The sequence below is a fragment of the Carlito syrichta genome, unplaced genomic scaffold, assembly GCF_000164805.1.
Source record: "Carlito syrichta isolate Samal-C Ts95f unplaced genomic scaffold, Tarsius_syrichta-2.0.1 Scaffold309259, whole genome shotgun sequence".
NCBI classification, from domain to species: domain Eukaryota; kingdom Metazoa; phylum Chordata; class Mammalia; order Primates; family Tarsiidae; genus Carlito; species Carlito syrichta.
Window position 1 is genome coordinate 239387 of NW_007253355.1, and position 26248 is coordinate 265634.

A 26248-nucleotide genomic window follows, 5' to 3' on the forward strand; every position below is an offset into this window, starting at 1 on the left:
AGATGAGGTCTCGCCAAGTTGCCCAGGTGGGTCTCGAACTCAGGCAATCCACTCACCTCATCCTCCCAAGGCGCGGGATTACAGGCTGAGCCACCAAGCCCGGCTAAGATTCTCTTCTAAAGACCTTATTAAAACCACCAACACGTCATATACCAATGCCTGAGCCCTCTTAATTACACTAATTGCTGCCTCCCTAACAGCTGTGTACGGTACCAGCATTATCTTCTTTGCGTTCCTGGGACAGCCCTGCTTCTCAGCTTTAATTACTATCAGTGAAAATAACCCTCTCCTAATTAATTCAATTAAATGCCTAGCAGTAAGTAGCATTTTTGCTGGACTCCTTATCTCTAATAATAATATTCCTATAAACATTCTTCAAATAACCAGACCTACAATTGACAGCACTTGCCGTTACTATTCAAGGTTTCACAATAGCAACAGAACTCAACCTCATTACATATCATCTCTAATCACCCCCTCTCAAACACTTAAATTTTCTAATTTACTAGGGTTTTTTCCAATCATAGTATGCCACTTCTACTCATATTCATATCTTTATGCAAACCAAAATACAGCATCCCTACTCCTTGACTTGACTTGAAAAACTATACAAAAAATGTAGCTCAAACCCATATATCCGCCTCAATTATTTCCTCTAAACAAACAGGACTAATTAAACATATTTCCTACCCTTATTTCCCTTATATTAGTTATTTGCTTAATTCTCTAATTGCCATGAGTAGTCTCAATAAAAATACTAACGAAGATCAACCAGCCATCACCATAACTCACATAACTATATAAAGCTGCTGCACCAATAGAATCTTCATGAAGCAGACCAACCTTCTTACCCTCAAAAACAACTCAATCCTCTAAATTCTCAAAATCAATCACAATCTCCACCCCTCCATAACCCATCATTTATATAATCATAAATAACTCTTAATAACATACCCATTAACAACAACCCTCAAAAACACTAGATCCTCAAGCCTCAGGATATTCTTCAGTAACTATAGCAATCGTATACCCAAATATCACCAACATCCTACCCAAATAAAAACACCATCAAGCCCACAAATACCCCATCAAAATTCAATATAATTCCAACTACTCCTCCACTAATAATTAACCCCAAGCCCCCTCCACCCCCATAGGATGGATGGAGGATTTGAAGAAAATCCTACAAAACCTATAACAATTACACAATAAAAATACAGTGTATGTCATAATTCCCTCATGAATTTAAACCATGACTAATGACATGAAAAATCACTGTTGTAATTCAACTATGAGAAGCTTAATGACAAATATCCTAAAAAACCATCCTCTTATCAAAATTATCACTCTTTTATTGATCTCCCAGTACCCTCAAACATTTCAGCATGATGAAACTTTGGTTCCCTCCTGGGAGTCTGCCTAGCTATTCAAATTATTACAGGACTATTCCTAGCCATACATTACACATCAGACACAATAAATACATTCTCCTCTGTAACACATCTGCTGAGATGTTAATTATGGCTGAATTATCCAATATATACACACAAACACATCAATATTTTTCATTTGTCTATTCATGTATGTAGGACCGGGCTTAAATTACAGATTCTATATTTTCCTAGAAACATGAAACATCAGCATTATCCTATTTGCCATTATAGCAACAGCATTTATAGGCTATGTACTTTCATGAAACCGAATATTCTTCTGAGGCACCACTGTTATTACTAACCTCTTATCAGCCATTCCATATATTGGCACCAACCTAGTAGAAGGAATTTGAGGAGGACTTTCAGTTGACTGCAAACCTGTAATCCCAGCTGCTTGGAAGGCAGAAATGGAAGAATCGCCTGAGCCCAGCATGTCGAGACTATGGTGGCCATGAGCGTGCCACTGCATTCCAGACTGGGTGACAGAGTGAGACTCTGACTCAAAAAAAAATAAAAAGAAAGAAAGAAACAGGGTCTAACAACCCATTAGGAATTTCATCAGACTCAGATAAAATCCCATTTTATCCCTATTACACAATTAAAGATATTTTAGGACTAATTCTCCTTTTACTTCTACTTCTTATCCTAGTCTTGTTCACACCAGACTTATTAGGAGACCCGGACAACTACACCCCAGCTAATCCCCTAAGTACACCTCCCCACCTTAAGCCAGAATGATATTTTCTATTTGCTTATGCAAATCCTATACTCTATTCCTAATAAACTAGACGGAGTACTAGCCTTAGTATTCCTTATCCTAATGCTAGCCATTTTCCCAATACTTCACATATTCAAACAACGAAGCATAATCTTTCAACCACTGAGCCAGTGCCTACTCTGAATTCTAATAGCTAACTTACTAGTACTTACATAAATTGGGGGCCAACCCATGGACTAGCCCTTCACTGTTATTGGACAAAGAGTTTCTATCCTCTATTTTTCTGTTATTCTCATTTTAATACCACTAGTTAACCTAGTCAAAAACAAATTACTTAAATGATAATCCTTGTAGTATAAAAATTACTTTGGTCTTGTAAACCAAAAATGGAGAACTACTCTCCTCAGAACGATTCAATGAAGAGGGCTACACCCCACTATCAATACCCAAAGCTGAAATTCTACTTAAACTATTCCCTGATTTTTGTAGTTGAAGTACAATTTATTACTTTCAAGTACTATATCATTACTGGAAAAAGTGAATTTTGCATTCACATAACACTAAGTATTTTGTGCATTATGTGCTCGTCCCCATGAATATGTATTAATACTATACATGTATAATCTTACATAAGACATTTATGTTTAATTGTGCATTAAACTATATTCCCCATGCATGTAAGCAAGTACAAGAACTCATTAATGATACAGAGACAAACAAATTTAACTCAACCCAAAAATGACCAAACCAGGGTATATTGACCCAGTAATATCAACCTATAACGTTACATAAAACATTAAATCATTTACCATACATAGCACATTTTAGTCAAAGTATTTCTTGACAACATGCGTATCATTTCCATTAATTCTTACTTAATTGCCAAGCTTTGAGAAATCAACAACCTGCTCAGATTATAGCCCTCTGCTTATTCTGGGCCCAAACCACTTGGGGGTGACTAACCCGAAACTGTACCCGGCATCTGGTTCTTAGATCACCCATTCATTCCCCTTAAATATGACATCTTGATGGATACAGGACAACTTCCCTCATGGTCACTCATGGGAGAATTTCATGCATCTGGCATTTTAAATTTTTTTGGGAGGGAAATGCTTCAACTCAGCATGGCCTTAATCAGGCCTGGAAGTAATCAATTCAATTGTAGTTGGACTTAAATTTGAACGTTTTGCAGCCTCATAACCACAAGAGGCTATTTAATTCATGCTTGATGGACATAACTGTATAATGCATATACACACATATATGCACATTCACCTACCCATTCCATGTTTTAATCAGCAGACTTCCCCTGTCCCCCATAAGCTATAATATTATTAATACAACTTATGCTCTTGCCAAACCCCCAAAACAAAAGGCTTATATCAACTCAGCCAAACTTAAACACATAAGTTTAATTATAATTTCATTTAGAAATGACTATTAGCCAAAATCTCAAAGCATTTTCAAAAACTGCAAAATTTTGGTAAATTGCAGACTTTCTGGACTAGCATATTTTCATTTTATTTATAAAGTTACTAAATATGCCGGGTGAGGTGACTCATGCCTGTAATCCCAACACTTTGGAGGCAGAGGTGAGAGAATTGCCTGAGTCCAGGGGTTCAAGACCAACCTGGACAACTTGGCAAGACCTCATCTCTGCAATAAATAAATAAATAAATAAGTAAATAAATTAGCTGGGTGTTGTGGCACACGCCTGTGGTTCCAGCTACTTGGAAGGCTGAGGTCAAAGAATCACCTGAGTCCAGCAGGTTGAGGCTGTGGTGGCCATGAGTGTGCCACTGCACTCCAACCTGGGTGACAGAGTGAGACTCCAACTCAAAAAAAAAAAAAGTTACTAAATGTGTCTCCAATACTAACATAGCACTTAAAGCTAATACATTTTAACCAAGGAGTGACTCAAGATCCAATTGCTTTTAATTTAATTATAATTATAATTGAGAAATGACTTTTAGCCAACATCTCAAACATTTTCACAAACTGCAAAATTTTGATAAATTGCAGGCTTTCTGGGCTAGCATATTTTCATTTTATTTATAAGGTTACTAAATATGTCTCTAATACTAACAAAACTCTTAAAGCTAACAAAAGAAATTGCCTCGGTTAATGCAGCTTAAGTACATAAAACAAAGCACTGAAAATACCTAGATGAGTTTTCACAATCCCATAAGCATATAGATTTGGTCTTGGCCTTTTTTATTAATTTCTAGTAAAATTGCATGTGCCAGGATCCACCTTCCAGTGAGAATGCTCTCTAGATCTTTAGAGATCAAAAGAAGCCAATATCAAGCACACTACTTTAACAGTAGCTCGCGATGTCTTGCTCAACCACACCCCCATGGGAAGCAGCAATGATAAAAATTAAGCAATAAACTAAGGTTTGACTAGGTTATACTAGAAAACTTAGGGTTGATAAATTTGTGCCAGCCACCATAGCCATACAATTAACCCAAATTAATAAAATCTGATGTAAAGCGTGTTTGAAATTTTATATAAAGTTAAACCTTAACTAAGCTATAGAAAGCTACAGCTAAACTCAAGATAGCTCATGAAACTAACTGTAATGTTCTGAAAACACAAAAGTTATGACCCAAACTGCATTTGGATACCCTACTATGCTTAACCATAAACACAAATAATTATAAAACAAAATTATTCACCAGAGTACTGTAAGCAATAGCTTAAAACTCAGAGGGCTTGGCGATGCTTTAGATCCCTCTAGAGGAGCCTGTTCTATAATCAATAAGCCCGATAAAACTCACCATCTCTTGCTAATTCAGTTTATATTCCACCATCTTCAGCAAATCCTAAAAAGGCATCAAAGTTAGCACAAGTGTAAGCATAAAAACATTAGGCCAGCAGGGCATCGTGGTTCATAACTGTAATCTCCGCATTTTGGGAAGTAGGGGCGAGAGGCTTGCCTGAGCCCACAGATTTGAGACCAGCCTGGGAAACATGGTGAAACCTCACCTCTATAATAAATCAAAAAAATTAGCTGGAAGTGGTGGTGCATGCCTATAGTTCCAGCTACTTGGAAGGCTGAAGCAGAAGGATCCCCTGAGCCCAGCAGGTTAAGGCTGCCACTACACTCCAGCCTGGGTGACAAAGTGAGACTCCAACTCAAAAAAAAAAAGCGTTAGGTCAAGGTGTAGCTTATAAGATGGAAAGAAATGGTCTATGCTTTTTAACCCTAGAACACTCACAACTGCCCTTATGAAATATAAGAGTTAAAGGAGGATTTAGTAGAAAACTAAGAATAGAGAACTTAATTGAATAGGGCCATGAAGCACACACACACACTATCCATTACCCTCCTCAAATATAATTTTATCCCTTAAGTTTATAATACACTAACCACACTATAAAAGGAGATAAGTCGTAACAAGAAAGCATACTGGAAGGTGTGCTTGGAGTAAAGAAAGCGTAGCTTAATTTTAAAGCATTCAGTTTACACCCGGAAGATTTCACATTAACCTGACCACTTTGAACTAAAACTAGCCCAAACTATACTCAATCAACCCATAATCTCTTCCTAAATCCAAACTTTTCCTTGAAATTAAAAGTATAGGAGATAGCCGGGCTCGGTGGCTCAGCCTGTAATCCCGCGCCTTTGGGAGGCTGAGGTAAGTGGATTGCCTGAGCCCACGGGTTCAAGACCCACCTGGGCAGGTGAGACCTCATCTCTACAGTAAAATCAAAAAATTAGCCGGGCATGGTAGTACGCTCCTGTAATTCCGGCTACTTGGAAGGCTGAGGCAAAAGGATCGCCAGAGACCAGCAGGTCGAGGCTGAGGCTGCGGTGGCCGGGAGCGGCCACTGCACTCCAGTCTGGGCGACAGAGTGAGACTCCAACACACACACACAAAAAAGTATAGGAGATAGAGATTTATTCAGACACTATGAATGAAGTACTATAAAGGAAAGATGAAAGATTGATTAAAAGTCACTCCAGTCTAGGTGATCGAGTGAGACTCCAACTCAAGAAAAAAAAAAAAAGTACAAAACAAAGCTGGACTCGGTGGCTCAGCCTGTAATCCCGCGCTTTGGGAGGCTGAGGTGAGTGAATTGCCTGAGCCTGCGGGTTCGAGATGCGCCTGGGCAACTTGGTGAGACCTCGTCTCTACAATAAATCAAAAATTAGCCAGGCGGGCGTGGTAGCGTGCGCCTGTAGTTCCAGCTACTTCAAAGACTGAGGGGGAAGGATCGCCGGAGCCCAGCAGGTCAAGACTGAGGTGGCCGGGAGCGGCCACTGCATTCCAGTCTGGGCAACAGAGTGAGACTCCAACTCAAAAAAAAAAACAAAAAACGTACAAAACAACAAAGATTATCACTTTTGTCTTTTGCATAATTAATTAACCAAAACAATTTTACAAAGAGAACTTTAGCTAAAATACCCAAAACCAGACAAGCTACTTACGGACAGCTAAAGGTACACACTCGTCTATGTAGCAAAATAGTGAGAAAATCTATAAGTAGAGGTGAAAAGCCTACTGAGCCTGGTGATTAGCTGGTTGTTCAGAATAGAATTTTAGTTCAACTTTAAGTTTACCTCTAGGAATATTAATCCCAGGCCGGGTTTGGTGGCTGTAATCCCAGCACTTTGGAAGGCTGAGGCGAGTGGATTGCCTGAACAAGAGACCCACCCAGGCAACTTGGCAAGATCTCGTCTCTACAATAAATAAAAAATTAGCCGGGTGTCGTAGCGTGCGCCTGTAGTTCCAGCTACTTGGAAGGCTGAGGCGGAAGGATCGCCGGAGCCCAGCAGGTTGAGGCTGCGTGGCCAGGGGTGTGCCACTGCACTCTAGTCTGGGGGACAGTGAGACTCCAACTCAAAAAAATATATATATATTCATTCCAATGTAAATTTAAATGTTATCCTAAAGAGGGGTAGTTCTTTAGAGAAAGGAAACAACCTTAATGAGTAAAATGTTTACATATCATAGTTGACCTAAAAGCAGTCCTCAATTAAGAAAGCGTTCAAGGTGGGTCACTGGGGTCGGTGAAGAATCCCAAGATGGCTGCGCGAAAACGTGCTCCAAAAGCCATTGACTGGGCGACTTTTGGAGAGATGCATACCTCGAAACCAAAAGGCCATTGCTAATTCCCTGAAATCCTGAAATGAGACGATTACCTCCAGGTTGGCTGCTTTGCCAGAGAATCCACCAGCTATTGACGGGGCTTACTACAAGGCCATTGTGGCCAAGGCAGTTTTGGTTGATGACTTTGAGAAGAAGTTTAATGCCCTGGAGGTTTCTGTGCCAGAGGATAAATATACTGCCCAAGTGGACACTGAAGTAAAAAGATGTGAAAAATTGTGCTGAGTTTGTGTCTCTCTCAAAGGCCAGGAGTGGAAAATACGAGAAACAGATGGAGAAGATAAGGGACATAATTCCATTTGATCAGATGACCTATTGAGGACTTGTATGAAGCCTTCCTAGAAACCAAACTAGACAAGAAGTATCCCCATTGGCCTCACCAGCCAATTGAGAGTTTATAAAACTGAGTCCAGGAAGAAGCTCTGGCTTTTATATTACACACTCTGGACAGTAAAAATAAAAAATAATTATATAGTTTTTAAAAAAAAGAAAGCATTCAAGCTCAACATTTAATAATTCTTCATTGCAATCAACAATAATAACTTCTAAAACATTACTGGACTAATCTATAACGAGAAATTATTCTCCTCGCATAAGCTTATATCAGACCAGATAATCCACTGATATTTAACAATTTAATAGCTAATAAATCACTTACTAGTTCTAACTTGTTAATTCAACACAGACATGCATTAAGGAAAAATTAAAAGAGGTTGAAGGATTTGGCAATACTTAACCCTGCCTGTTTACCAAAAACATCACCTCTAGCATTTCTAGTATTAGAGGCACTGCCTACTCAGTGACATGCGGTCAACAGCTGCAGTATCCTGACCATGTAAAGGTAGCATAATCATTTGCTTTAAATAGAGACTTGAATGAATGGTCACACTAGGGTTAAGCTGTCTCTTACTTCCAACCATTGAAATTGACCTCTCCGTGAAGAGGTGGAGATACAATAGTAAGATGAGAAGACCCTATGGAGCTTTAATTTATTAGTTCAGTCAAATTATACACTCAACTGACACTATCAGGTTTAACACCTCATGGACATGGACTAAAAATTTTGGTTGGGATGACCTCGGAGTATAACAGAACCTCTGAATGATTTTATCCTAAACTAAACCAGTCTGAGCTAGAGATCACTTATTGACCCAAATTATTTGAGCAACAGAACAAGTTACCCTAGGGATAACAGTGCAATCCTATTCTAGAGTCCATATCAACAATAGGGTTTACAATCTCAGCTATCCTGATCCAATGATGTAACTGCTGTTAATGGTTCGTTTGTTCAACGATTAAAATCCTATGTGATTTGAGTTCAGACCGAAGTAATCCAGGTATGTTTCTATCTGTTTCTTATTTCTCCCAGTACGAAAGGACATGAGAAATAGGGCCTACTCCAACCGAGCATCCTAAATCTAATAGATGAAATAATCTAAATCTAATAAATTAATTGAATACCCTGCCTAAGGACAGGCAGTGTTAAGATGGCAGGAGCCCTGTAAATGCATAAAACGTAAAACCTAATAACCAGAGGTTCAATTTCTCTCCTTTTTTTTTGAGTTGGAGTCTCACTCTGTCGCCCAGACTGGAGTGCAGTGGCCACTCCCGGCCACCGCAGCCTCGACCTGCTGGGCTCCGGCGATCCTTCCGCCTCAGCCTTCCGAGTAGCCAGAATTACAGGCATGCGCTACCACGCCCGGCTGATTTTTTGATTTATTGTAGAGATGAGGTCTCGCTGCCCAGGCGGGTCTTGAACCTGCGGGCTCAGGCAATCCACTTACCTCAGCCTCCCAAAGGCACAGGATTACAGGCTGAGCCACCGAGCCTGGCTTTTTTTTTTTTTGGAGTTGGAGTCTCATTCTGTCACCCACGCTGCACATGGCATGCTCGCAACCACCACAGCCTTGACCTGATGGGCTCATGCTATCCTTCCGCCTCAGCCTTCCAAGTAGCTGGAACTACAGGAATGAGCCACCACACCTGGCTAATTTTTTTAATGAGATGAGGTCTTGCCAAGTTGCCCAGATTGGTCTTGAACCCGCAGACGCAGGCAATCCTCTCACCTTGACCTCCCAAAGTGCTGAGATTATAGGCATGAACCACCACGCCCAGCCTAATTTCTCTTCTTAACATGTTTATCATCAATTCACTCCTTTTAATCATTCCCTCTGTCTTTGCCATAGCCTTCATAACACTAGTTGAACGAAAAGTATTAGGCTATATGCAACTTCATAAGGGACCCAACATCATCGGTCCATATGGCCATTTACAGCCCTTCGCTGATGCTGTAAAACTATTAAAGAACCCCTTCAGTCACTAAAATCATCACTTCTATATATTATTGCCCCAAACTTGGACTTATCTCTCCCTTGCCCTCCTTATATGGATCCCCATCTCTATACCCATCCTCCCTTAACATAAAGTAGGGGTTCTATTTATCTTAGCAACATCCAGTCTAGCTGCATATTTAATTATTTGATCAGGATGAGCATCTAACTATAAATAGGTATCAACTGGTACACTCCAAGCAGTAGCCCAAACAATCTCATATGAAGTTAACCTAGCTATTAGTCTCTTAGCAGTTCTCCTTATAAATGGATAACCCAAGAATATTCTTGGCTAATCCTCTCATCATGACCACTAATCATAAAATTATTTATTTCAACACTAGCAGAAACCAACCAAGCACATTTCGATCTGACAGAGGGTGAATCAGAATCAGTATCAGGCGTCAACGTAGAATATGCTCCAGGACTTTTTGCCTTATTTTTCATAGCAGAATATATCAATATTATTATAATAAATGCCTTAACTACTATTATTTTTTAGGAGCACTACGCAATATGTCTATACCAGAAATCTTTATAATCAACTTCATAATGAAAACACTTATTCTCACCATCCCCTTTTTATGAGTTCAAGCATCATACCCATGATTTTGATATGATCAACTTATACATCTTCTATGAAAAAATTTCCTCCCCCTTACATTAACCTTGAGTATATGACATATTTCAATGCCCATTTTAATATCCAGCATCTACCACATATATAAGAAATACGTCTGACAAAAGAATTACTTTGATATGGTAAACTATAGAAGTTTAAACCCTCTTATTTCTAAAATTATAGGAATTGAACCTATTCCCAAGAATTCAAAATTCTTTGGGCTTCCCTCTTACACCATATTCCAGCTAAAATAAGCTATTGGGCCCATATCCCAAAATTTTGGTCATACTAATCAATTCCTTAATTTTTTCCTCTATCTTCTTTACTCTCCTTATAGGTACTGTAATCACTTTACTTAGCTTGCACTGATTACTAATCTGAATTGGACTAGAGATAACTATATTAGCTATTATCCTATTCTAATAAAAAAGCTAACCCCCAATCAGCTGAAGGTACTACCAAATATTTCCTCACTCAAGCCACTGCATCCATGCCTCTTATAATAGATGCAATTACAAATATATCTATGCAGGATAATGAACTATTATAAATATTTTAAATCATATATCATCCAATATAATTCTAATTGCCCTAATAATAAAACTAGACCTTTCACTTCTTAGTTCCAGAAGTTACACAAGGAATCTCACTTATATCTGGCATAATCCTCCTAACATGACAACAACTAGCACCAATCTCTATTTTATATCAATCTAGCATAACTATAAATCAAAAAATATTATAATTAACTGCACTACTATCAATTATAGTAGGTGAATGAGAAGGACTTAACCAGGTGCAACTACAAAAGATCTTAGCCTATTCCTCAATTGTACACATGGGCTGAATAATCTAATCCTTCTATTATAACATTAAATCTCTTCATTTGCATAATCTTAACAAATCACTTTATTTACTGAATTTAACCTCTACACAAGCACTACTACCTTATCACTCTCACCCTCATGAAATAAATTCCCACTAATATCTTCCACAGCCATTATTCTACTGTCATTAGGATTACCTCCACTCACAGGATTCTTGCCTAAATGAGTAATTATCCAAGAATTAACCAAAAATTATAGCATCTTATGGCTATTGTAACCCTACTTAATTTATATTTCTACATATGACTAATTTACTCAACAACCTTAACAATATCCCCAGTAAGCAACAACATAAAAATAAAATGACAGCTTGAAAGCGCAAAACAAGGCCGGGCTCAGTGGCTCAAGCTGTAATCCCAGCACTTTGGGAGGCTAAGGTGAGTAGATTGCCTGAGCCCGCGGGTTTGAGACCAGCCCAGGCAACTTGAGATCTCATCTCTACAATAAATCAAAAATTAGCCGGGCATGGTAGCATGCGCCTTTAGATCCGGCTACTTGGAAGGCTGAGGCCGAAGAATCGCCGGAGCCCAGCAGGTTGACGCTGGGGTGGCCATGAGCGTGCCACCGCACTCCAGCCTGAGACTCCAACTCAAAAAAAAAAAAGTGCAAAACAAATATATGCTTTTACCATCACTTATCACTTTATCAACTCTACTTTCATGACTCTCATCAATATTCCTGCTATTGGATTGGGAATTTAGGTTAAACAGACCAACAAAAAAAGCCCTAAGTAATTATGCTTAATTCCTACATCCTTAACTTAAGGACTGCAAAACTTTATTCTACATCAACTGAATCCAAATCAATTACTTTAATTAAGCTAAATCCTTACTAGATTGCTGGGATTCAACCCCATGCAAATTTCGTTAACAGCTAAATACCCTAATCAGCTTGTTTCAATGTACCTCTCCCACTGTCTAGAAAAAAACACGGGAGAAGCCCCGGCATAATTGAAGGTGCTTTTTTTTTTTTTTTTTTTTTTGAGTTGGAGTCTCACTCTTGTCACCCAGGCTGGAGTACAGTGGCACGCTCACGACCACTGCAGCCTCGATCTGCAGGGCTCAGGCTATCCCTTGGCCTCAGCCTTCCAAGTAGCTGGAACTACAGATACACACCACAATGCCCAGCTAGTTTTTTTGTGTGATTTATTGTAGAGACAGGTCTTACCAAGTTGCCCAGCCTGGTCTCGAAACCCCGGGCTCAGGTAATCCTCTTGCCTCAGCCTCTCCAAGTGCTGGAATTACAGGCTGAGTCACCATGCCTGACTGAAGCTGCTCTTTTGAATTTTCAATTCAATATGATATACTCACCTCAGGGCTTATGGTAAAAAAGAGGGCTTAACCTCTGTCTTTAGATTTACAGTCTAATGCAGACTCAGTCATTTTACCCCTCTAATGTTCATCAGCTGTTGATTATTCTCAACTAAAGACATTGGTACACTGTACCTATTATTTGGTCCCTGAGCTGAAATAGTAGAAGCAGTCCTTAGTCTTTTAATCTGAGCAGAAGTCAGCCATCCAGGGGCTTTATTAGGAGATGATCAGATCTGCAAGGTAATTGTCATTGCTAATGCAGTTGTTATAATTTTCTTTATGCTAATGCCTATCATGACAGTGGATTCAGCAACTGGTTAGTCCCTCTAAAGATTGGAACACCGATATAACATTCCCATGTATTAGATAATATAAGCTTTTGATTCCTTCTCCCTTCTTTTCTATTATTACTTGCCTCCTCTGTAGTTGAAGCTCAAGCAGGTACAGGATGAACTGCTTATCCTTCACTAGCAGGAAGTCTAGCCCATGCAGGAACCTCCATAGACCTTAATATTTTCTCTCTTCATTTGGTGGGAGTATCATCAACTTGAGGTGCAACTGACTTTATTACAAATGTTATTAACATGAAACCCCCAGCTATATCTCAATATCAAGCCCCTTTATTTGTATGATCCATATTAATTACTGCAGTCCTACTTCTCCCATTTCTTCTGGTCTTAGCTGTTGGAATTACTATATTACTAACAGACGGCAACTTTAACACAATTTTATTTGACCCGGCCAGTGGAGGTAACTCTATCCTTTATCAACTCTTATTTTAACTTTTTGGCCATCCAGAAGTTTACATTCTTGTTCTCCCAGGATTTGGAATAATTACTCATATCATAACATTCTATTCTGAAAAAAAAAAACAACCATTTGGCTACATGGGAATAGTATGAGCCTTAATGTCCATTGGCACAGGAAATAAAGTAATACCTACTTGTCTTTATGGTCCTTAACTCAAGTATAGGTGTCTTTTATACCACCTGATGCTGACCCAACTTAATTTAGTTGTAGCCACATTCTTATTTTTTTTTGAGTTGGAGTCTCACTCTGTCGCCCAGACTGGAGTGCTGTGGCCGCTCCCGGCCACCACAGCCTTGACCTGCCGGGCTCCGGTAATTCTTCCGCTTCAGCCTTCCAAGTAGCTGGAATTAGAGGCATGCGCTACTATGCCCAGCTGATTTTTTTTTTTTTTTGTAGAGATGAGGTCTCGCCAAATTTCCCAGGCAGGTCTTGAACCCGCGGGCTCATGCAATCCACTCACCTCGGCCTCCCAAAGCGCGGGATTACAGGCTGAGCCACCGAGCCCAGCCTGTAGCCACATTCTTAATTTACAGAGAATAAATATTACGTTTTTGTTAAGCTCTCCTTGAAGTATTGTTTTATATTGCTTTAAAATGGCTTAGTTTGGGACTTAATGTGTCGAGTTATATTGCCAAGCTAATATCTGTGCCTTTCAGATTCTTAAGACACCTAAATGAAAATAAATTCAAAATGATCCTTCTAGTTACTCATCATATGGTATAAAGGGATTAACTAACAGGGTAGTCATCCTGACACTACAACATGGTGCTTGTTTCAGGTGAAGAGTCTTACTGTGACAGTGAAGTCTTGTCAGGACAGCAGGTGACAGTTTGATTATTGTTCATACTTAAATTTGGGTATGAGCAAAGATACGGTGGAAGAGTTCCTCCAACCTTTCTTCCACCTCATTTGTTCTGTTGCATAGAACTGTAGAGAATAGCAGATGATAACGGTGGTGGTGATGCGTAACAGGCTTTAGGGTTTATCGTTGTGTGTCTAATGAGACTTGACATGCAAATACTATTACAATCTCCTTAGCATTCAATGTTTCCTTGATTACTAGGGGTGGACCTTGAGTTGTCTCATGTAAAAAGGTGTATCTGGTGCCTCAGGCTGGTGTGTTGATGTGCAATATAACATTAATATGGCAACCATAATGGGTATATTCTATACCAAGTCAGAAAATGTAAGTCCAGGCAAAGGTTATACTTAAAATACATGCGAATTCTGTTGTAGGATAAATCTTCAGACAAAAAAGTACAAGCACAAGGGAAAAGGGAGCAAAGAGAAAACAGGCTGAAGTGACTAACCAGGAAACTAAAGAAGAGTTACCAGTAGAAAATGGAGAAACTAAAACTAAGGAGATCAGAAGTGTTTGTGAATGTTACTGATTTTGACTGAACAGTAGATACTAAATTGTATGTTTCTAGGTTGCAGGTAAGACAGTCTTTATTTGTTACGATAGTGAACAAAGTTCTGGACAGTATCTAAAAGTGAATGGACATATTTTTTATAAATTAGACCTAATTTAAAAGTATATGTGTAAATGACTTCTTTTTTAAGTGAGTAAACAAGAATTTTTTTTTTTTTAGTCGGATTCTCACTCTGTCACCCAGGCTGGAGTGCCGTGGCACGCTTACAGCCACCCCTGCATCAACCTGCTGGGCTCCAGCTACCCTCCACCTCAGCCTTCCAAGTAGCCAGAACTACAGGTGTGCACTACCACGCCTGGTTAATTTTTCTATTTATTGTAGAGATGGGGTCTCAAAAATTGCCAGGGCTGGTCTCAAACCTGTGGGCTCAGGCAATCCTCTCACCTAGTCCTCCCAAAGTACAGGGATTATAGGCATGAGCCATCACACCCGGCCACAAGAAATTTTAATACTCTCAATTTCAAATATACTTAGATCTTCATTTTTTTGTGTTTTGGATATCGCTTTTTAAATGTTTTAAAATCTATTTCTCTTATTTGCATTGTGTTTGACAAATTTTTCCCATTTTTTTCCTATAAAGTGTTTTTGTGTTTTTCTTGAGTTACCACTTAGCCAGAACTAAATGATAACATAGATCAAGCAGATAAAGAGACTGATGTCATAGATCTTTATTCATTCAAGCTATGAAAAAAAGAAACTTTTGGGGTGGGAGGAGGATCAAGTGAAGCATTGGGAGTGGAGAAGGAACAAAGAAATCTGTGACTGGTTTTGATCAATTAGTTGTAAACACCATGATACATTTGCCTTAATTCAAGTCTTTTGATTTTTTTAAAATTCGAGACCCACCTGGGCAGCGAGACCTCATCTCTACAATAAATCAAAACATCAGCCGGGAGTGTTAGTGCACGCCTGTAATTCCGGCTACTCGGAAGGCTGAGGCAAAAGGATCGCCGGAGCCCAGCAGGTCGAGGCTGCGGTGGTCGGAAGCGGCCACTGCACTCCAGTCTGGGCGACAGAGTGAGACTCCAACTCAAAAAAAAAAAGCCTTTACTTTTTTGGTTGGATTTGCTAACTTACATAAGATAAGTATTTAGGGTATTAATTTTTAAACTTTGATGACTACTGTTTATCTCGTCTTTGAAACATCTATTTCTGTGTTCTAACCAAACTTCAAATATAGTGTGATACTAAGTCTATATTATTAATATGTTACCAATTATAAAGGAAGGACTTGACCTTTTAGCACATGTTATCAAGTTATAATTGATTCTTCTTATTCATAATTACATTCTGTAAGTTTGCCACAAATACCAAACCTTTGCACCTAGGAGAAATATAGGGTTAGATTCTAACAAACCTCTCTGGTCACAACATTGTCATCAGCTGATCAGTACAGGACTTTGTGTTATATATGTCTCTGTTTAGAGATAACCTTTTAAAATATATGCTGTTAAATTGACATTGAACTCACAGCTAATAGTATGCCTGAACAAAGCTATCCAACACATCACAGCTTTGCACCTTAGCAACACTAGATAGGACTTGATGCTTGGGGGCCATTTTAAATGGCAAAATCATCAACAAAAAAGGGCAAAGATATGAAATATGTGGTATGAAATAGACACTTGTTTGCAATATTAGAGTTGAAGCAAGAAGACAGAATAAGCTCAGCAAGTGCCACGGGTGCTGCTTTGAGGGTTACAAACATGTTTTAAGAAGAACAAGTGAATTTGCAAACACAAAATCTACAAATAAGGATAGACTGTTCAAATGGTTATGTATGAATAAAGCCTACAATGTGTGTTAGATGTTTAAGATCTGAAAGATGATCGTAATAACACAAATGTTTGATCATCAATTTTCCTTTGATTTGCAGAATCCAACCTCTGATGAAGCAGGAGAGAAAGAAGCCAAGTCTGAATAATAATATCATATCCCATGTCTTATCAGTGGTCCCTGTCTCCTTCTTGTACAATCCAGAGGAATATTTTTATCAACTATTTTGTAAATGCAAGTTTTTAGTGGCTCTAGAAACATTTTCAAGAAGGGGGGAATTTCACCTCATCCTACTTTTTAAGTGAAAATGCTTTTTTTTAAGAGATGAAATCATCTGCTGGTTGTTTATTTTGTTGGTACAACCAGAAAATCGTGTGGGATATTGAATTATAGGAAGCTTTGGCTATCTTGGGTGTGAGTTTAACATTCCATAGATGGGGGGTTAGTTTTTATATCCTATAATGCAAAGTATACCTAGTGGCCGTATGGATCACAGTCCTGCATTTAATGTCTTGGACATTTAAATTTGCTTCTATTCCCATGTTGTTTTTTTAGTAGAATTGTTTTCTAAAGAAAACCACTCCTAATACTGCAGGTCACTTACAAATAGCATTTTTATAGAACTCTTTTTAAGTCCCTCAAGTTGATCAGAGACTCTTGCAAATGATCACTGTTTCTGAAAATGTAGATGTTTATTTCAAGTTCAAAAATAAAAAATTTTCTTTAAAAAAAAAAGAAAGAAAGAAAACCACTCCTTGATCATAGCTCTCCGTGTCAGAATTGTGTGTACCTCGTAACATCTTTGGTCATAGTAGTCCTGTTTTCCTAATAACTTTGTTAATATGCTGTGAAAGATTGAAAAACTATGTATATGTTGTATATATGATAAACTGTGAATTGGTGGGATGGATGTGACAGCTTATTAACATTTGAAGATACTGGTACTTGATATCCTCTTAAGGAAAATTTGCCTCCAAATTTTAAGCTGGAAAGTCACTGAAATAACTTTTTTGTTGTTGTTTTGAGTTGGAGTCTCACTCTGTCACCCAGGCTGAAGTGCAGTGGCACACTCACAGCCACTGCAGCATCGACCTGCTGGGCCCTGGCGATCCTTCCACCTCAGCCTTCCAAGTAACTGGAACTACAGGCTCACACTACCACGCCCAGCTGATTTTTGATTTATTGCAGAGATGAGATCTCACCAAGTTGCCCGGGCTGGTCTCGAACCCGCAGGCTCAGTCAATCCACTCATCTCGGCCTTCCAAAGTGCTGGGATTACAGGATGAGCCACCAAGGCAAGTGGAATAACTTTTTTAAAATAACAACACATGGCATTTTCAATTTTCAGTACATATGTTAAGAGCTGTGTACACATTGCCTACCAAAAAAAAAAAAAAAAATGTCTGTGTACTGATCCTCAGCCAACCAATAAACTCATTTATGAAAGATTGTTTCAAAGCACATGGATTAAGTTCTGGCTTTATCTTTATTGAGATAATTTCCACATTTGATCTTATGACATTTCCTAAAAAATTTTAAAGAGTGAAATATTAGGTTTTCTGTAATTACAATCATGTTTTGTTTAATGACTGGTGTACGTTCTGAGAAATGCATCTGTAGGCAATTTTATCACGTGACCATCATAGAATGCACTTAACACAGACTTAAATGGTTTAGTCCATTACACAGATAGAATGTATGATTTATAGCCTATTGCTCCTATGGTACAAACCCCTATACAGCATGTTACTGCAGGAAAACTGGAGGCATTAATGGGAAATATTTGTGTGTCTAAACATAGGAAAGATACAGTAAAAATACAGTATTTTAGTCTTCACAGGACCACCACTATGTATGTGGTTCAGTTCATTGTTGATTGAAACATGGTGCATCATTGTACTCTATGTCGTGAAGTTTTTTTTAGAACTATATTGGTTTAATAAGAAAAAAACAGTTCAATGTCCTTTGAAATAAAATAATTATTTGCTCTTTATATGAGGTAAATTGTTTTTCTTTTCCTTTTTTTTTTGAGTCAGGGTCTTACTCTTGTCCAGGCTGAGCGCAGTAATATGGTCACAGCTCATTGGAGCCTCAACCTCCTGGGCTCAGGCAATCCTCCTGCCTCAGTTTCCCAAGTAGCTGGGACTACAGGTGTGTGTCACCATGTCCAGCTAATTTTTTTTTGTTGTTGTTGGTAGAGATTAGGTCTTGTTATATTGCCCAGGCTGGTCTTGAACCCCAGGTCCTCTTGCTCTGGCCTCCCAAACTGCTGGAGTTACAGGCACAAGCCACTGCACCCAACCTCAAAGAAAAAAACATAAGAAAAAAAGCTACAAGTAGCTTTAATGTGGCATTGTAGTGGCCAAAAGTTCAATCCGAGAGACCACCAAGAGCCAATTCCGATGAAAGTTCAAGAAGGTCTTTATTTGCAAGCTCGAGCCTGGACCTCTGTCGACCACCGACGCAGCAGAGTACACCCAGAGGCCCTGACTTCCTTAAGCAGATGCCTTTTATGCTTTTACACAAAGGGAGGAGGAGTTTGGGGGGACTTTCAAGTCTTGTTACCATTTAATTGGGTAGTAACCTCTGGTTGTCAGCTCAACGTGGAGGATTGGCTAGCTTGACTCAGGCTGACCTTGGCCCACTAGCTGGCGAAGTTGCAGAGACATTTGGAAACTTTAGGTGATTTTCCCCTTGCACCTGATTGGTTGTTGCTAAGGGGAAAGTGGGTCAAGGGAAGGGGTTAAAGCTTAAACTGGAGCTTTGCAGTTTTTCCCATAACTGAAACTTTAAACAGCTACAGGTTATGTTTTAAAGCAGAAAACTAAAATGACTGTGCTATTGTCCACAAGCCGATTACATATTTATTGGGTTATAGCATGCTCTTAACCTAAGTTTATGGTATACTCTATTATGGTTCTCTCAGCATGTATTTGCATATTTTTCAGTTTGCTTTCATATACATTGTGTTGCCATTTTGCCCTCTAGTTTTCAGAAGTGGTGTGGGGCAACTGGTGATTTGTCAAGTGTCAAAACTAAGCCAGAGAAGCAAACTCGCCAAGGTTATTAATGAAGAGATGACCTTGTAACAAATCAGGCATCTCTATACTCAACATATGTTGCCTGTGGACTGATTAGTAAGCAAGAAGACTTTATAAATGGATAGCAGATCTGTACAAGAACCATTGAGTGGTTTATAGGAATTAGTGAGATGACAGAAAAGCAAGGAGAACAGTGACAGGATGAACCAGCACCCAACGAGCTGTGGCAACCCTGGAAAATGAGGCCGTTGGCAGTCTTTGTACCCTGGAACTGATAAACAGATTTACCTTTAATCTCTAAGTATAGGTAGAATAGGCAAGTTTATGTAGATATGTACGTTTAAAACACTGAACTGAAACATTTCCCCTCCCTTAAGTGATTTTTTTTGGGGGGGGCACTAGAATTTGTCTGGCACTTGTCTATTTGTAGCAGTTAAAAGGAATGTAATACAATACAAGCTAAGGGGATAGGAGCAGAGAAGCTAATGAATTTGAACCCTATTACCCATCTGTCACCTTCCCACCCCAGGGAATGGTGATAAGTGTTTACAAATCACAGATTTTTTTCAATTGTTCTAAGCTCACTGATAATAATTAAATGAATAGTTTTCAGAAAGTATAATGAGTAAGGGGTTTTGGCTTACAGATGGATACCCAAAAGAAGTCGTGGAAAATCGGAATGGAAAGTTGCTTAAATCCTGCCTGCCTTGTTACATGTGACCAACTACTTGGTTGTTTGCTAGCCCTGAGATTGTACCATCTCCCCACAATCCCCACTCTGGGAAGGAGCATGCCTTTTTTATGATAAAACAAAGTACCAACTGGATGTTCTCTTCAAATGTTAAGGGAAAACAATTACTTAAAAAAAAAAACAAGCCAGTTTGAGACATATTTTGGGGGGTCAGAACTTATAGAAAGTTTGTCTCTTGCCCTTAAAACAGAATCAGCAGCTAGTTCTGAACAGCAAGAAACGAGCAATGAGAATGACTGACAGGATGTACCAATGTCAAACATTCCAAAAGTACAAGAAAGATAAATTTTGAATAGTGTGCTAATTAATCAGTCTAATTGGTTGAATAGAAAAAACAGTAAAGAACCCTGCATTCTCTTGGGGTCTCAGAGGTTGAAATTGACGTGCATCAAATGTAGGTTAATCGGGATTTAAGGTACAGATCATGGTGCTTAGTGCCTAGATTCATGATCAGCATGGAGGCCCTGGGGGGAAATTATATTTTGTTGTGGCAGTGTTTGGGAAGTATGCAAGCCTGTTATGGGGGTGGGGTCATCAGGTGCAGGAATGAAAAATATATTTGTGCAATTGAAGTAAGAGCAATTCATACTCATTGGAGAAAAAAGGAAGGAAAAGCAGACAAGCTAAAAACTCATAATTCTCTTACTTAGAAAACTATTTAAATAGACAGCTATTTAAAGATGCATTTTTCTGGAATCCTTTTCTGTGCTTATGTGATTATACAAAACTGGTGTCGTTATATGTCCTATTTTATAATCTTTCTCCTGTGAGCTTTCTCCCATGTCAATGAGTACAATTATCTAGCATTCACAAGCACAGCGTAGTACTTTATTCAAGAACATATAATGTCAGATATTTAGACTTTTTCCCCTTTAAGACAATCCTTGTGGAACTAAAATTAGTCCCTACTAATCCATACAGATCTAAAGATATATCTGCTTATCACAATCCTCAGTTGTTCCATGAGTTGGCAATAAAAATACTTAATTGAATGATGAGTGAATGTTTCTAAACATTAACCTTAAAGAAGTAATGAAAAGCAGCTCATCAATTAGTAACGATTGGCTTTACTTCAAGATTATGAAATTTAATATTATGTTTTAAAACTCTGAAAAATAAACCATTTGACCTCAGAAGCTAAAAGTAATTATTTTAAACATGTTGATAAATTTTATTCAAAGACACTTCAGTGTAAAAAAATTTTTCAAATGCCTGCCACCTATTTGCATTTTGTAACTTACCTATCTATCTATTTAAGTCGGGGTCTCACTCTGTACCTCAGGCAGTGACACAGATTATGACTCACCACACACTCTTCTTCCTGGGCTCAGGTGATCCTCCCACCTCAGCCTTCCAAGTGTAGCTGGGACCACAGGTGACTGCCACCATGCCCAGCTAATTTTTCTTTTCTTCTTCTTCTTTTTTTTTTTTTTTTTTTACTTTTTGTAGACACAGTCTCGCTGTTGTTCAGGCTGGTCTCAAACACCTGGGCTCAAGCAATCCTCCTGCCTCGGTCTCCCAAAGTGCTGGGATTACAGGAGTGAGCCACCATGCCTGGCCTATTTTCTAAAATATTGCAGTACGTGCCTAATGGTTTATTGTGTGGCAATGCCATAGTTTGACCATTAGAATTTTTTAAATTACTCTTTATTAGGATAATATTGCTCGTGTCCAAAAGCAGTATAGAGTACTGAAGCTTCAAATACCAGTCAACCAGTCCCAATAGCCAGCAATCCATTGCCAATCCAGCCCTATCTATATCTTTTAGGCAAATAAGAATGGATATTAAAGAAACAGTTGCTATAAGTATGAAATTAAAAGGAACAGAATAAATGAAAACAAATATTTACATTAGGAGTAAAAAATATACCTTTAGATTTTTACACATTTTGTCAGAGTTGAATACAGATTCAATTGAGCAAGAAACTATATATATATGTCTCCAATGTGGCTAGTTCCACCTTTAGAATCACACACTACTCTCCAGATGCTGATCCCACAAAAATCTTTTGCAGTGAAGAAAAAGCAAGTGGGTGTTTGAGGTTTTTTGAGGACATGAAAATGTCTAGTGTTGTGATTAATGGTAGGAAGGAATTGAGGAGAGAAGGGGACATGGCAGACAGCGCAAGGACATAAGATTCTTTCCATACAGTGCAAACGCAGATCTGCATCAGGCAGGTCATACCTGTGGCTCCCTTCCACCACCTCTCAGTTGCACATGATTGTGACCTGTCATGGAAGGGGCTGAGGACAGAGCTAATAAGGCTTATCTAAGGTGATGATAATACCTTCCTCCAGGGGCCAATGCAGGGCCTGGCAGGCAGTGCTCAAAAAGTTTACTTTTCTTCCTGAGTGATTTTCACAACTTACAGTAACTATTACAATTTCCTAGTGGATTTCCCATCTCCATTGCTCTCCAAAACTATATACACCATTGTTGATGAAAGCCACTGAAACTGCACCTAATTTAACTAACATAAAGTTGCCTATTAAAATGGAGAGCTCTTGCTCATAAGTCAGGCTGTGATATATTGTTAGAATATGGCTTTTGCATGGTGGATCATGCCTGTAATCTCAACAACTTGGGAGGCCAAGGCAGGAGGATTGCCTGAACTCAGGGGTCCGAGATCTGCCTGGGCAACCTGGGGAGACGTCGCCTCTACAATAAATAAAAAAATTAGCCAGGTGTGGTGGCGAATGCCTGTGGTTCCAATTACCTGGAGGCTGGAGTGGAAGCATCGCCTGAGTCCAGCAGGTCAAGGCTGTGGCGGTCATGAACATGCCACTGCACTCCAACTTGGGTGACAGAATGAGACTCCAACTCAGAAAAAAGAATACGGCTATTGTAAACTCCTTAAGTGTTTCTGTACATCCTTTACTGTAAAGATTTCTGTTGTGCTTTAGGTTTAACTCAAAACTGCAATATGATTTAAAATTAATATGTAAATATTACATTTTATTTCAGAAAGCAATTTATGCTACCCTTAGAAAATTCTAGTTAAAACAACCTATGAAGACTAAAGATAAGTTCAAGTTATGTATGAGAATTTTAAAATACACTAATCTGTTATGCAAGATTCATAGAGAAGAAAGCCAAGAGTGTCACACACTTGGATGTTTCTATGTGAGGACATGCCTGCATAATAAAATGTGCAAAGTTGTCCTTTCCACCAGTGCTGATATGGGTTTTCAAAAGAAATATATTTGAAGACAGCCTTAATGGTCATTGCATGATGTCTCACCTTCTGCTTCACTTCTCCTTATTTAATTTATCTTTAAAACCGATGGGAGCAAACTAGTAAATTCAACACATTTAACGGAGCTAATAGGAATAAAGTGGTCTCTTAGATACCAGGATGGGCCTGGGTGCTTTGACAAAAGAGTACACTGCTCTCCCAGGTCTCTGCATGGTACTTGGTTGGCATCAAAAATAAGCATTTTTCTCTACAGAGAAATATATAAGCATTGACTTGAGCTTTGACGTAAAAGAAGATCTGAATAAATGACAAACACATATTGTTCCTAAAGGAAAGTCACTATTCAAGGGCATCAGTTCTTTCTATCTAAAAATGAAACGTGATACCAGTCAGAATCCCAGTAGAATTTCCACTGGAAATTAGAAAGAGAAAATCTCAAGATCAGCCAAGGATTTTTTGATGAAAGAATATAAATAAGAGGAGACTTGTCTTACCAGATATCCAAAGGTCCTATAAAATTACAATAATAAAAGCAGTGGGGCTCTTGTGCAGGAAGGAACAGACAAAAAGATCAATGAAATAGACCAGGGCAAAACAGAATTTTCTTATTCAGGGTCTCTCACTCTGTCTCCCAGGCGGAGTGCAGCGGCACCATCATGGCTCATCACAGCCTTGTCTCTTAGGTTCAGGCAATACCCCCACCTCAGTCTCCCAAGTAGCTGGGACTACAGGTGCACACAAACATGCCTGGCTAATATTTGCTATTTTGTAGAGATGAGGTCTTGCTGTTGCCTAGGCTGGTTTTGAACCCCTGGGCTCAAGCGATCCTCCTGCCTTGACTGCTTAGAGTGCTGGGTTTACAATCATAACCACTGTGACCATCTCAAACAGATTTAATATATGATAAAGGTGGCATTTCAAATTGCTAAGGAAGAGCCCATTCAGAGTTTCCATCCAACCAGCTAGCTATTTAGGAAAATACAAACTAGATTTTTACTTTACATCACACACATGGATAAATTCCACACTGATTTAAAAATCCAAATGTAGAAAACTGTAAAAGTACCAGAGGAAAGTATAGAATAGTTTTATAATTATGAAGTGAAGGGCAGAGCACAGTGGCTCAGCCTGTAATCCCAGCATTTTGAGAGGCCAAGGTGAGAGGATTGCCTGGGCCCGAGGGTTCTAGACCAGCCTAGGAAACTTGGTGAGATCTCGTCTCCACAATAAATCACGAAAAAGCTAGCTGGGCATGGTGGTGTGCATCTGTAGTTCCAGCTACTTGGACGGCTGTGCTGGAAGGATCACCTAAGCCCAGCAGGTCGAGGCTGCAGTGGCCCTGAGCATGCCACTGCACTCCAGCCTGGGTGACAAGAGTGAGACTCCAACTCAAAAAAAAAAATTATGAAGTAAAGAAGACCTTCCTTCCTCTACAAGATAATAAATTCAGGTGCCATTAAAAAGTCTGAATATTTCACCTTGTAACATTGAAAACATAAATATATTTTTAAAAAATTTTTCAAAGATGTGGAGTACAATTCAGGGTTAGGTAAACAGACATACACTATGCAGGTACCCTTGTTGATGAGGTGTGCCCCCCTTCCCCAGGCAGATTCCCACCACTGCCAATCCTACCTCCCGCTCCCTCGCCCCCTTGCCCCCTCCCCAATTTCCCACTACTAACAATCCTTTTCTTATAGTATTAGGATAGTTATTCAAGGTCCACTTATGAGTGAGAACATGTGATACTCAGTTCTTTGTTTTTGTGAAAGATCACGCAGTATCATAGACTCTAAGTCCATCCAGGTTGTGGCAAAGTTCATGATTTTGTTCTTCTTTACAGTTGCATAATATTCCATCATGCATATGTACCACATTTTTTCTATCCAGTCCTCTTTTGATGGGTAGCACAGTGGGTTCCATGTTCTTGCTATTACGAACAATGCTGCAATAAATATACGTGTGCAGGTATCTTTTTTATAGAGTGATTTGAGTTCTTCCAGATATATTCCCAGTAGGGGCATTTCAGAGTCATATGGAAGGTCGATTTTTAGATCTTTTAAGAATTGCCACACTGTTTTCCACAGAGGCTGTACTAGTTTACAATCCCACTAACAGTGTAGAAGTGTTCCCTTTTGGCCACATCCTCTCCAGTATCTGTTATTTTTTAAATTATTGATGATGGTCATCCTGACTGGAGTTAGGTGGTATCTCAGTGTAGTTTTAATTCACATTTCTTTGATGACTAGTGAGGCTGAGCATTTTTTCATATATCTGTTGGCTGCTCATATGTCTTCTTTTGAGAAGTGTCTATTCATATCTTTTGCCCGCTTTGTAATGGGGCTGTTTGTTTTTTCCAGCACGTTTGAGTTCCTTGTAGATCCTAAATGTTAGGCCTTTGTTAGACCTACAGTTGGCAAATATTTTTTCCCAGTCTGTGGGCTGTCTCCCTGCTTTCTTGATGGTTTCTTTGGCTTTGCAGAAACTTGTCAGTTTGATGAAGTCCCACTTGTCTGTCTTATCTTTTATGGCATGGGCACTTGGGATTTTGGTCAGGAATTGGTTGCCAGTTCCAATTTTCATAAGGGTGTCTCTTGCACTTTCTAAGGTTCTTGTGTTTTGAGGTTTTATGTTTAGGTCTTTGATCCATTTAGAGTTGATTTTTTTGTATGGTGATAGGTAGGAGTCTTGTTTAATTTTCTGCATGAGGTCAGTCAGTTTTCCCAGCACCATTTACTGAATACATTTTCCTCTCCCCAGTCATTGAGGTTTTGCTTCTGGAATCTCTATCTCTATGCTGTTCCATTGGTCTTTATGTCTGTT

The 26248-nt window shown here is 39.0% G+C and overlaps 1 protein-coding gene and 1 pseudogene across 1 annotated transcript in view; both read left to right on the forward strand.

Annotated features, from left to right (window-relative positions):
* Positions 1-26248, forward strand: part of HMGN1 (high mobility group nucleosome binding domain 1) — a 53029-nt gene that overhangs the window by 7738 nt on the left and 19043 nt on the right. The gene's annotated exons all lie outside the window — the stretch shown is intronic.
* On the forward strand, positions 7184-7736 carry LOC103269418 (annotated as a pseudogene).